Source organism: Palaemon carinicauda, chromosome 1, assembly GCF_036898095.1.
Source record: "Palaemon carinicauda isolate YSFRI2023 chromosome 1, ASM3689809v2, whole genome shotgun sequence".
Lineage (NCBI taxonomy): Eukaryota > Metazoa > Arthropoda > Malacostraca > Decapoda > Palaemonidae > Palaemon > Palaemon carinicauda.
The window spans coordinates 93,649,334-93,664,333 of NC_090725.1; the positions used below are offsets into that span (position 1 = coordinate 93,649,334).

General features: G+C 33.6%; 1 long non-coding RNA gene across 2 annotated transcripts in view; it reads right to left on the reverse strand.

Moving 5' to 3' along the window:
• The window catches only part of LOC137642667 (uncharacterized), a 662,677-nt gene that overhangs the window by 269,691 nt on the left and 377,986 nt on the right, over positions 1-15,000 (reverse strand). Inside the window, exon 3 of one of the 2 annotated variants that reach the window (XR_011044838.1) lies at positions 1,618-1,820. The exons of the other annotated variant lie outside the window; for it this stretch is intronic. This is a non-coding gene — a long non-coding RNA (uncharacterized lncRNA). Of the gene's footprint in view, positions 1-1,617; positions 1,821-15,000 lie in introns of those variants that run through there. 2 annotated transcript variants of the gene reach the window in all.

Genomic DNA, 15,000 nt, shown 5'->3' on the forward strand with positions numbered 1-15,000 from the left:
TCAATTTCACTAGTTAAACGTCATTCCATTTACAATAGCAAACAAAAAACTTGTAATAATTACTGCACTTGAAAACAACCTCAATTATAGGTAAATATCAAATCCTTGTATAATAATAGAATTCTCATTAAGCTACTATGCTCTGGTGTGTATATATATATATATATATATATATATATATATATATATATATATATATATATATATATATATATATATATAGAGAGAGAGAGAGAGAGAGAGAGAGAGAGAGAGAGAGGAGAGAGAGAGAGAGAGAGAGAGAGAGAGAGAGAGAGAGAGAGTGGTGTATACATATATTAATTATTTTATAGTAATTCTTACGAAAAAATGTAACATCAGGCCATCATCATACCCCCTTAATATAACATTCAGTTTACATTGGGAATGAATTTAATTACGCTTGATGAGCTCATCTACCTGAGCAGACTCAAGCCTAAGCCTTTACACTTAGATGACGTAAGTTTATATATTCAGTCGTCAACCGGAATATAAAATGATTTCGAGTGGGTTATATATTTTCTTGTCGAACTCAGATTCTGAACTAAGAATCTTAATCAACTTATCTCCATCATGATACGCAAATAAATTGGAGGCAATCAAATTATTTCTAAGAAAAGTAGGAATTAATCTATGAAAAAAATCTCTAATACAACTTTCGCTTACAGAAATGAAGTGATGATGTTGAATGGATATGTTCAAATAAGATGGAGTTTGTTGATATAAAATGAAAGGAACTACGTAGTTGGGTTACTGGAAAGGTATATGGATATAATAGTATCCAATACAGAGGTGACATTGTGATAATGACGAGGGAAAAGGAGAGAAATAGGAGTACGAATATATAACACCATAACCCACACTTTCCATGATCCTAACCAAAATGTATTAATGCAACATGAAGGCCTATGGAACTGGGATTGTTTTGAACAGACATGGTTGTAAATCCATTCGGATGCTCGTTGATTCTAACCTTTAGAAGCCTAGTCACTTTTAATTACACGGAGGGCGATAGCAAGTAGTCAGATCAAAGAGGACAGACTCGTTCTCATTAGCGGCGAAATTCAGAGCCTCTTTTGCTTAGCTGCTCGAAGCATCACAACCGAATAACTCTCTTAAAAGGATCCGTCGACACCCTGAGGCAGCCAGAAGTTGATGCGTGTATGTTCCTATTTGAGCTTTCTTTTCTTTTCAATTTTTTCTTCATACGAAGCTGTGTTTTCCAGTTCAAGCTGTAAAGATGAAAAGGTAAGCTCAAATATGCTTAGGGATTCCAGTTAATGTAAGATACGTATACAGCACATCTACAGCAATTCTTCCGAGCGCCACTGAAGATCAGAGGAAAGTGCAGAAAAGTCTTTGACGAGCATACAATCCGTAACTAGTCGGGTATTTATCATTGTGCATCCAGTTGGTATCATCAATATGAATTTTTACCAGCGATAAAATTATCAGCATTACCATTACTATTATGAATAAACATTCAATGGAAATCAATAGGCTATGAGCTTTACTAGGGAGCTCCAGTATACAAAATGCACATTAGAGAATACGCAAATTTATTAACTGAATATACACGATTGAAATAAGAATAACAAAGCTAAGGCCCATATCAAGGTGTGAGAGCCATAGCGCTGTACAGTCTTCAATAAAATATTTCATACACAAACTGGCCGTCGTATCCACCTACCAGAACCGTAAGTAGAAATGATTACATTATGTACGGCCAAAATGAGGCCGCCTGGCAGCTGCTCGGATCGGCTCCACCAGATTTCTGGCGTCCGGTGCCGGATGGACTGAAACTGTAAGGGGACATCTATAAGATTTACTTCAATTCCACAGTAACTTTCAATGAGGCGACACTGCAATAATGGCAGCCACATCAGCGGATAAAAAAAGCCGGACAGAATTTATTTAAACGATGTGGCCTAAGAAAGAAATACTGTATACGATGTGTTAGAAAAAAATCCAAGAAAGGGAACACTCATCCTAGCATTAATCAGTGCAGTGCAGTGCAGTGCAGTGCAGTGTGTGTGTGTGTGTGTGTGTGTGGGTGTGTGTGTGTGTGTGTGTGTGTGTGAGAGAGAGAGAGAGAGAGAGAGAGAGAGAGAGAGAGAGAGAGAGAGAGAGAGAGAGAGAGAGAGAGAGAGAGAGAGAGAATATTATCCCAAATAGATATGCGAGAACGAAGAAACATGCATCCGACAGTTCTCTAAGAATATCTTTTAAATGGTTTCTACCCTTTTAAGTCGAGCAATAGGTAAAATCAGATATTTCATTCTTTTTTATGTCTTTCTTAGCCCTAGCGAAGATCTGGAACGCTCGGTTAGCATTTATGTCTTTCTTAGCCCTAGCGAAGATCTGGAACGCTCGGTTAACAATTAGCATTTTTAATATTTGAGAACGTGCCCATCTGTTTCCCCTCGTGGGGTCAGAGATTCGGATCCGATACCTAGCCGTGCCAGGCGCGCCACTGAAAGCGCCACGAGGATAGAAAAAGAAACTTCAAAGTTTCCCATCTAGTTATGAGAGAATGAGGAGAAAAACAAGAATGCTATATAGCTTTGAGAGAGAGAGAGAGAGAGAGGAGAGAGAGAGAGAGAGAGAGAGAGAGAGAGAGAGAGAGAGAGAGAGAGATTCATTTACTATATGTGTGATAAGCTCATATTTACATTAACCATTTTCTCACCCACTGTCATTTCTTTGTCTTTGGTTTTCAAAATCTTTGATATTATTCGCTGCAGCTCTAACACTAAGGGTCACAATAGTTAGATCTTGGAAATAACACGTTTCCTCCACATAAAGTCCGAACAAGATTCAGGTTAACCTGATACGGACGCCGGAATTATGTGTGGATGACCCTTTTTTGGGGATAGCCGAAATTACACCTGAAAAGAAACTGGGTTAAAGGTCGCTCGTGAATATCAGAGGCAAGGGACAGTGACAATTCCCTAGACTATAAGAGACTGGCTATATATCCATATGATCAGCGCTCAAGTTCCCTCTCCATCCAAGCTAGGACCAAGGATCGCGAGGTTGCAAACACTACAAGAAACTATCGAGTCTGAGCGTGACTCGATCCCCCGTCCAACAGAATGCTAGGTGGGGGCGTTTCCAACAGAAACTTCTTCCTGTTAATAACTTATTATTCAACGCTTTACAACAACGTACCAATATATTGGCTGCGAATAATTACATAAAAAGTTATTGTATCATAGGAATTAAACATTAGCATAAAATATTCTTCAGTAAAACATTTAATACCAAGGTTCATGAGATGCCTGATATATGTGTATTCATGCACACCTATCTGCACACGACCGAGTTTAAGTATTACTGGGCTTGCAATATCTAAATTTCCCTTCCACTTCTCTATAGCACAATATAAATGATTTCGGTAACCAAGTACTATCAACAATCATCTGATTCAAAACCACACGTGAAGACGAACAGAAAAAGTGAATATATATGTGTACAGTATATACATGTACAATATATATATATATATATATATATATATATATATATATATATATATATATATATATATATATATGCACGCACATACATACATACATGCATACATACATACATATACACACACACACACACACATATATATATATATATATATATATATATATATATATATATACATATATATATATATATATATATATATATATATATATATATATATATATATATATATATATTATATATATAATATACTGTATATATATGACCCTTCCTTTCCAAAGATTCTTTCACATTATTTACCCTTTATTTTAGCAAGGGATTGTTCCAGAAAAGAACAACTAAAGTCACTACCAAAATTATCATTCAATTGATGCATTATGGATAATGCTCCTGTCCTATTAAAAACTAATTACTACAGTAGTCGCTACATATACAATAAATTCACAAACGTCTCATGGTAACGTCATTCACCCTTTGTTGCGTGCAATGACTTGCTTCGTTATGAGGACCCTTCCTTTCCAACGAATCTTTCACACTATTTACACAATACTTTCTACGCTTTCCTCTTCTCCTTTCCATTTACATTTCTCAAGTACAAACTCTTTTCACTAACATATTTTCGTCCATTTTTTTCCATATAATAAAACAGCATTACGATACTCGGATCTATCTTTCCTCCTAAACAATTTTTTATAACTTGTGCATAAGTGCATTTCTCAATATATCATTTCTTCTTACTTCACATATACCATACAAACATTTTATACAAACTGGTTCAACCTTTTTCTCTCGTTTGCATTCAACATTTCTCCTTTACCTACACAAAGGAGAGGTGGGTAAAAAATTCCCTTACACATTCTTTTATTAATTTTTTTCACACATCCTGCTAACTGTCTTTCTTCTTCGATTCTGTGATGATCTCTTATTTTGCCATCTCACGTTCTAAATATTACAAATCCACCAATTTCACTTTTCTATCATTCATACTAACATTATATATTCCATCTTCGGCATTCCTTTTTGTTCTCTTTAAATTAATCTTGCTTACTTTTACTCATTTTTTTTTTCATACAGATTCTCTTACTAGATTCTGTAGTTTTTTTCCACAGTCCAAAATAAGCATAGTGTCACCTACAAACACCAATTATTCCATATACCATTCGAATGATGAGACATAACACACCCTACGACACACTTTTGTACCAAACCTGTCACTTTCTGCTTACATATTACAACACATGTTTTGTTTTTTATCATAAAAAATGTAATTCCCTCTCAATCACCTACCCTTCATATATAGTTCTATCCCGTAATTTCTCTTCACCGTCCATATAGTCTCTAACCTTTCTATAATATATATATTTTTTTTTCACTGCATATATTAAAAACACAATCTTTCCGATTTACTGTCAACTTCTCACGTACCTGTACCACCCGTGTGTCACACGATCGTGCAAAGTAACGACATTTCTCATATTTGTATTTATTATCCTTTGTATCTTCCCTCTCCCCTCGCACTGACATCAACTTGCATCAACCTGTCTGCCTATTTCTCATTGTTAACTGTTAACAGAACCGGTTTCCGGTTAGCATGTTGTATTTTGTGACCTTCTTTCCGGGACCTAGTGTGTATATATACACGATGTTCTGTTATAAGTACTCAGTTGCTTTCATCTCGCCTTTGAGTCACAACCTACTATTGGCTCGTCACATACCTGTTTCATAATAAACATTTGTTCCATGCATGTTCTTCCTTGTCTAAACCTAGAAGACTCTTCCTCTTATAGTCTCTTTCTTCAACAACCTTACTTTCTAAATGGACGTCCTATTATAAACCTCTCCTGGTGCACTAAGTAAAGTTATATTCAGATGATTCTTACAGTCGTTAAAAAATTTAAAGCCGTTGTAAAAAACTTTATATTTATACAATGGAACAATTATTTCTTCTACATATTCCTTTGAAACTTTATCCTTAGCCACATGCCTTACAGGCTTACACCATCTGATCTGCCACTCAGTCACACGATCACCACCAAACTTAAACATCTGGCTTGTAATTCCATCACAAATCCTACTGTTTTCAGTACCTTCAAGATATTCACTTCCTTTCTTCCTTCCTCAACATTTCCGTCCACAAACATTTTCTGCCTCTCACTAACCCAAAAAAGTCTTGCATCAAACAATTCTACGTTATTCCTACCTTCCAAATTCAGTTAATCCCAAAAATCCTCATCTGACACCATTTTTCCTTTTAAATTCCATTTGTTCAATAAAATTTCTACATTTATCTATTTCCCCGTAATACTGCTCATCCCCTTTGTATTTTTTTTACTGGCTATCTTTTCCAGTTCTAGTCTCAATCAATTCTTGAATATTCCTTTCATTTTCTTGTATGCTTACACCTCCTCTACTATTTCATAAAACATACATACAAAACAACATTTTTTTTCCTTCACTAGGCTTTTGGTATTCTAATCCCACCACGTAATATTTTAATTTCTTCTTCCTCCCCTACCCAGAAAAAGTACTTCCTGCGATCATAACCCCAATAGATATTTAAAACCTACCAAATGGCCCTTCCCACTTTGTTTCTTTAACCGAAGGCCGCAGACCATCCATTTTCTTCTTTTTTGTTCTCCACACTTTCTTATTATCCAAATCAATTTTTTTACTTACTTTCAAAGAAAAAAGAAAAAAAACTTTCCCCCATCTGTTCAACTAACGTTTTCCTTAACTTTTGCTTCAACAAGATAATCATCTGAATTATCTCCAGAAATTCATCTCTCATCGTTACATTCCTCAACTTGTTTTTCTATCTACTCACTATCACCGCATAATGAAGGCAAATTATTTTCCTCACAAATTTTCTCTTTTACCGGCATTACTGACTTATGAACATCATAGGAAACATTTCATTATCAACATCAAATTCCCTTTCCTACACATGCATAATCTAGCAAAACTTCCCTTCAAAATTTCTCATTCTTTTTTCAAATATACTAATTTGTATTCACATTTGGAAACTTTATATTTAAGAAATCAAGCCTCAACTCAAACATTTCCACAAGAAAATACCCATTCTCATTTACGCTGTCCTTTCTTTCATCTATTTATGCATTCAAATATCTTAGCACTATCGCCCATTCATATTCTTCAAAAGTCGCTAAGCATAGATTTAGATAAATTTATCGAAAGTTATCCTTCCCTCTCATTCCTTTCAATCTGTGAACCCAAATATTACTTCTTACACAGTCAGTTTTACTCAAACAATCCTCGACCTGCCATGTTTCTCTTCTTTCACCATGCCTTCCAGTCTTCCTGACAATACTAATGCTTCGCCTTCCTAGCTATACAACTTCCTTTCCATTCCTGGATGCACTGTTCCGCTAAGTTCAAAAGCTTTCAGCATTCTTTACTTGAAGAAATGGGTTCTCATACTTTTATCCTCCTCTGCACCATATCTGTAAAAATCTAAAACCCCAGAGAATATAGGGCCGCAAATCCAATCCCCTGTATATTAGGTGGGTCTCTCTCTCTCTCTCTCTCTCTCTCTCTCTCTCTCTCTCTCTCTCTCTCTCTCTCACAACCTGAAAGTAAATATTGGTTAACATTCTCGATATCTGCTTACTTGATTAATAAATATAGAAAGTGAGATTAGAGAGAGGTCTAACTCTAGTTTGTTATAGTTTTTTACTGTTCAAACTGTTGCTATAAGTTCGCTCCCATGACTGCCTACTTATCAACTACTACTACTTTGAACGTCTTTACAATGCAATTAGGTTAGGTGTCATATATTTACTTTTGCTAAGGATAAAACGACTTTCAGCAAGATTTCAAGCCTCCTTTCAATTGTTCCATATTGATCCTTATCTTTAATTAATGACCACGAGCAGCTTTTCAATCATTTCAGAAAATTATTCAGTAGCTTTTTTCTTTCGTAAACAAATAACCTCTTTCAACGATTTTATGGTGTCTCTTTCTCTCTACTAATATATATATATATATATATATATATATATATATATATATATATATATACTATATATACTGTATATATATATATATATATATATATATATATATATATATATATATATATATATATATATGTGTGTGTGTGTGTGTGTTATATATATATATATATATATATATATATATATATATATATATATATATATATATATATATATATATATATGCAGTAATGAAAACCCTTCAAAAACAAGGAATAGAAGACTTGTCTTAGAACGCTTAAAGATATTTATACAGGAAGTAGCCTACAGCAATCCTAAAAATACATAAAAGGTAGAGAAAAATATCCGATTTAGAAAGGAGTTACACAGGGAGACCCCATCTCTCCCGAATTATTCAAATCATGTCTACAAGTTTTTAAAAATTTAGATTGGGAAAAATGTAGGAATCAATACTAATGAGGAATACCTTAACAACTTAAGATTTGCAGATGACATAGTTGAGTTTAGTGAATCATGGGGTGAGTTACAAAAGATGATAGAAGATATGAATAGAAAAAGCAGAAATGAGGGATTGGAAATGGATATGAGTAAAACTAATATAATGCTCAATGAAAATTCAGAGACAACAAATAGGAGTTATAAACGAGCCTCTAGAGATTGTTATGGATATACGTATTTAGAACAGACAGTAAGTGTTTCCCCATAACACGAGACCCAAATTAAAGGAAGGATAAGCATGGGAGTGAGAGCACTTGGTAAATAAAATGAAATTACGAATAGTAAAATGCCACTTCCTATCAAAAGAAAAGTATGGTATATAAGAGATGGTCCTACCAGTAACTTATGCATAAGAAACTTAGAGCCTTGCGAAAGCCTTAAACCATACATAAGGTAGTTACAACTCAAAAGAGTTATGGAAAGAATGATGATGGGAATAACACTAAGAGACAGAGAAAGAGAAACCTGGATACGAGACCAAATTAAAGGAAAGGATATTCTAACAATTTGTGAGAAAAAGAAATGGAAATGGAGAGGACATATAATGAGAATGCAGAGGAAGGAAGAACTGGCACCATAAACAGACGCAAGTGGAAGGACATGTCCGAGGCCTTTATTTTGTAGTGGACTAGTAACGGTTGATGATGATGGTATTGATGATGATGATGAAGATGATGATATATATATATATATATATATATATATATATATATATATATATATATATATATATATATATACACCCACATATATTCATATACAAGAGTTACCCGCCAACTATTAAAGCCTCTATACATTGATCTCTTTGGAATTTGAGGCCCCTATTTTCCAGTATCTTTCAAAATATCTACTATTTCCTCAATCAATCTTCCTTTTCTTCCACCTAATATTTCTGATTTGAATACAATTTCATTCTTAGCATCATCTTTTGATCCTCTTGCTACAATTTTCTTTTATGTGAATCCTTTGTGGAATTCTACCATTAAATCTGGATCAGTTGCGTAGGAATTCAATTCTACATGAATTTTCTTTTGAAGAAATCTAAGTTTATGAGCAGAATTTGTATAAAAAAAAAAAAAAAAAAAAAAAAAAAAAATCCTTAGAAAGTATGTCACAAAAGGTTCCTTGTCAGAAGATTATGTTCAATATGCATCGGAAAGTTTTGAGAAAATAAATGTGCGTGGGAGTGTGCTTTTGCGCATGTATATGCGAGCGTAAGCGACTATTCCTCAGCATTTGTGGTACTATATTGAGCTCACCTTGCTGACTTGTTTTAGATGCAACTACTGTACTTTCCCATTTCCCTGATTCCTTTAAAAAGACTGCAGAGGGAGGGATATATACAAAAAAGTGAACGTGAGTAATGAAGCTGAAGAATCCCTTAACATTCTTTACATATGGTAAAGCATGTCAAAACACTCACTGTTCCATCCACATTCCCCCTATGCTCCTATGTATTTCCACATTTCTCGGATTTTCAACTCTTACACAACATAAACAGTCACATGATTCCTCCCCACAGCTTCCATTTTCTTTATTCCACTCAATTCAATAAATCATTTAAACAATCACAACTTTAGCCTCCATGGAGACATCAAGATAGACTTCAAGTTTCCTCCCAAATATGCTGACCACACACGGCTGATAATCTGTTTTCAGCTTTTCAGTGATTTGCCTCTTCTGTCGTTATTTGAAGTATATATTTAGAAATACCTGTAAGAATTTATTGATTTTCTTATCTAACCCTCGATATCATCAATCACTTCTCATTTCCCATTATATCCTACTCCTGATGAAGTTTAACCAAGAATCTTTCTTCATGCATCAGTTTCATAGGCGAGAATCTTTCTTCATGCATCAGTTTCATAGGCGAGAATCTTTCTTCATGCATCAGTTTCATAGGCGATTACAGTTTCCGTTCACTATCTTCAATCAGAAATATATAGCCAGCAAACATCAGCTTCTCTAGAGGAATCATTTGATGTCATAACTTCTTTTCTGAAAAACTTGCATCTATCTGTACTGATCTTTCTCTGACTTCTCCCATCCCTTCACCAGCCACAGATACAACACTCAGTATTGTCTTGGACCCATTGTCACTTCAAACCAGTAATTCTATCTATCTATCTATTTATCTACCATAGCACTTCCCCCAAATTTGGGAAGTAACCAACATAAATAAAAGATACGAAATGGTATTTTTTCGCTTCATTTTACTTTGCTTGACGAGGAACTCAGCCGAGTTTGGCTGATACTGTTATGGTGCCACAGACCTCCCGCACCTGTCTTCCACCACTAATGAAGGTTCATGTGCTAACTACCGTACTGCCGCTGCCTCAGTAATCCTAAAGGTGATATGAGATAGCAGCTCAGCCTATCCAAACTGGTCACAATTGGTCGCCCTTCATGTCTATTCCCAGCAGGCTCTTTTGCCTTTATCACATCTATCCTCCTATCACCAAGAGCTTCCTTCACTCCTTCCATCCACCAAAACCTTAGCCTCCCTCCTGCACTTCTTCCATCAACTCTTACAGTCATCACCTTCTTCAGCAGATGATAATTTTCCAACCTCTCTACATGGCCAAACTACCTCAACACATCCATATCCTCTCTAGTAGCTAATTCATTTCTCACACCGATTCTCACTCTTACTACTTCGTTCCTAACCCTATCCAATCAAGATACACCAGCCATACTACTCAGACACTTCATCCCGAACACAGTCAATTTCTGTCGCTCCATCACTTTCATTCCCCACAACTCTGATACATACATCACAGTTAGTAGAATCACTTTCTCATACAGAACTCTCTTTACATTCATCCCTAACACTCTATTCTTTACTACTCCCTTCACTGCCACCAACACATTACATCTTTCACTCACTCTCTGACGTACATCTGCTTCCACTCTACCATTTTCATCCACAATAGAACCCAAGTACTTAAACTGATCTACTTCCTTACGTAACTCTCCATTCAGCATGACATTCAATCTTCTTGTGCATCTCATAACCGTACTCTTACCCACATTAACTTACAACTTCCTTTTCTCCCACACCCTTCCAAACCAATACAGTATTATCTGCAAATAACAACTAATTCACCTCCCACTCGTGATCACTCTCATCTGTCAGTTTCAACCAAGAACACGAGCACTCACCTCTCTTACAGTTTCCTCCACAAACAAATTGAACAACCCTATTGACAACACACATACCAGTCTTAGCCCAACTCTCACAGGAAACAATTCACTCACTTCAGTCCCTATCCTAACTCATGCTTTACTGCCTATGAATAAACTCTTCACTGCTTGCAACAACATTCCACCAACTCCATATAACCTCATCACATTCCACATCCCATCCCTATTAACTCTACCATAAGGTTTCTCCAGATCCATAAATGCAAACCTTACCTTTGCACATCTGCCTAGATATAAAACTCTGATCCATACAACCCCTACCTCGTCTAATGCCTCCCTGCACTTCAAAGATAGCATCCTCCATTTTGTCCTTAATCCTATTAATTAACACTCTACTATAAACTTTTCCAACTACACTCAGCAAACTAAAATCCACAGAATTACAACACTTAGTATAGCGGAACAATACAGTCAGACATCCAGTTCACTGGCACTATTGACAACATAAAACATATACCGGTAATAAACAATCTCACCAACCATTCCAGTACAGTCTCACCCCCTTCTTTTAACATCACAGACCCCACCTCATCCATAGCAGATGCTATTCCTGCTCTCGTTTCATCTACTTTCTATTTATAGTAAATAATATTTCAAATCTTTTTTTTCTGGTTTACCATTTACTCTTTTTTGTTTTTTTTTCTCAATATAATATTTCGAAAGGTATTGGTTGGATAAAAGAGGAAATATATTAGAGTATGGGTGAAGACAAGTAGTTTCCAGTATATGCCAAAGATTATAGGAAAAAGCACTGTGTCAAAGAATGCAAAGCTGGGAATGAAAGAATGCATGAAGGAGTTGTTGAACTAACGTTCCTTTGCGGAACTTTACAAATTATAAGCACACACAAACACAAACGCAATCACACACATACACACACACACAAACACACACACACACACACACATATATATATATATATATATATATATATATATATATATATATATATACCAATGCTTCGAATAAACCTTGTGTTTTAAAAAGTCCGAGTTTAAACTCAAGAATGAGCAGCGAGTAATAGAGAGTATTCCCAGAAGTATAAACAATGTCGTATATCTAAAGAAAGAACAATAAAAATAAAAGCCAAATAGGAAAGCACGTACGACATGGAAGGAATCGTACCGAATCGCATCATAAAGCATGTGATAGTAGTATCTATTAAAATACAAAATTCCATAAAATCATTTAAAAGCAGTATTTTATGCAGTGCGAAGTTCAATTTCATAATTATTTCATAATCTATTCCATAGCACTTATAACTACGACAGAATCCCTTCTCTAGGCTAAATTCACGCTGTGGCGCTTAATATTTATGACGACCAACAAAACAAATGATACCATTTTTCTTTCGCATCTGCCTCATTTTTCATTTCTTACGGTGCAGGCGAAAACCCCCGTCAGCTGGAATTAACTGAAAATAAATTTGAAACTAATGGCAGTGAAAAGGAAGAGCGCAGAAATGCAGTTATCTAAAACCATAGTTATCGAGAAAAAGAATGTCTATTAATTAATAATATATTACATACATTCTTAGAGAAACAAAATAAATTATTCTATAACTTTTCTTTAATTCTTGGGAACATGATCGCTATAGAAACTTCAAATATTGTTTTTAAACTATTAATGCACTTGTCTTTAAAGGCTAACGGAATGATTTGAATAAAAAAAATCATTATTTTATCATACCGTAGCAGGGTATCCATAATATAAGCCTACTTTCTAACGTATAAAGTAGGCCACGTATATATATATATATATATATATATATATATATATATATATATATATATATATATATATATATATATATATATATATATATATATATATATATACATATACATACATATGCAGTATATCAAGTTTCATTCTTATATGTCACACACTATCTAGCCAGGAGTTAAACACGTAAAAAAGTTTTACGTAAAATATTTATGGACGTAAATGAGTGCAGCTTCACCTTTTCTGTTCATTTCAATGTCTCCTTAAGCAGACACAGATATATCCAAACATACACTGGAAAAATTGATAGTAAAAGACATAAGGGAAATTGAACCTGATCGGTAATCCGAGTCATTTCAAAACTGTAAGTCAGCTTAAAACTTTAAATCTTTTTTGATCGGATGAGATTTGTTTTTAATATTAGACACAGCAGATTTGTAAGCCTTTTGTGTTTGATATTGAGAAGAGATGGGTTTGTTCATTCCGTCATCAATAGATTTGTGATTATGTTCGTCTCTACCATTCTCCCTCCACTAGAACTAATAACAATCGAAATTAACCCATCACCCAACATAATAGATGAAATTTTAGAACTCATGGCGATTTACGAAAATTTTACCTGATAATTTACACGTAATTACTTTTTTTCCCAGCTTAATATCGAGATTATTATACTTTGGGGAGTAAAAAAACACCTGAGAGGAATTGAACACTAAAAGGTAATTAAATAAGATTTGTGCTTCTACCCTGACCAAGATCTGAATCTATGCCTTTTGCGTTTAAAGAAAGCAATGCCAGACATAGCACTTACCATACTTTGAGCATCATATATTTTTACGAGTTTATTGGATATATATGCACACAAACACATAGACACATACATACATACATACGTATATATACATACATACATAAATACATACATATATATATATATAAATATATATATATATATATATATATATATATATATATATATATATATATATATATATATATATATATATATATATATATATATATATATATATATATATATATATATATATATATATAGTATATATATACTGTACATATTCACACATACATATTTATAATACATACATCATCTATATATACATATATATACACACACATATATATCTTGTATATATATATTTATATTTATATATATAAATATATATACAATATATATACGTGTATATATATATATATATATATATATATATATATATATATATATATATATATATATATATATATATATACATACATACAAACCAAAAGTAGCCTACATATGAATGTGTGTGAGTATGTCTGTACGTTTTAGCGAACTCCTACACAACTGTTATTCAAACACTAAATCTAACATACTTTATTTGCGTTATATAAAGACCATCAACAAAAACAAATCTGCTAAAAATCAGATGTGTGAAACTCCTAAAAGAGACAGCATAGATGAAAGGCTGGATCAGGTTATCTGAAGATGGTATGAACATGTGGGTAAAATGAACGACGGGATATATAGGATTTTTTTTAGAACAAAAAAGTTCCTCTGATCCCATGGTCTGTTGATCTAACCTTACCATATATATATATATATATATATATATATATATATATATATATATATATATATATATATATATATATGTATGTATACTGTATATATATATGCACATATATATATATATATATATATATATATATATATATATATATATATATATATATATATATATTATCCTCGTGTGCATATATTTTAACTTATGATTTTTAAACTTTGAGAAATAAAGTGAACTAAATTGTGAAAAACTTATTTATGCTAACTTAGAGAATCAAATTCAAGTAGAGGTAAGCACCCAATTAATAGCCCATATCTTCACAAACAAATAAATCCGCAAAAGTAACATCCAAAACATATTTAGTTTTCATCGGTGATTTTCAGATAGCGCGTGAGAGATCATTTCTTTCAATATTGATCCTAAGGATAATTAAAGTGATGCTAAAAGATGTTGTAGTGAGGAGAGAGATTGATAGCGGAAGAAAAATATGTTCACCCAATTCATTGATTATCTGAGATTGTGATGCTTGGAGAAAC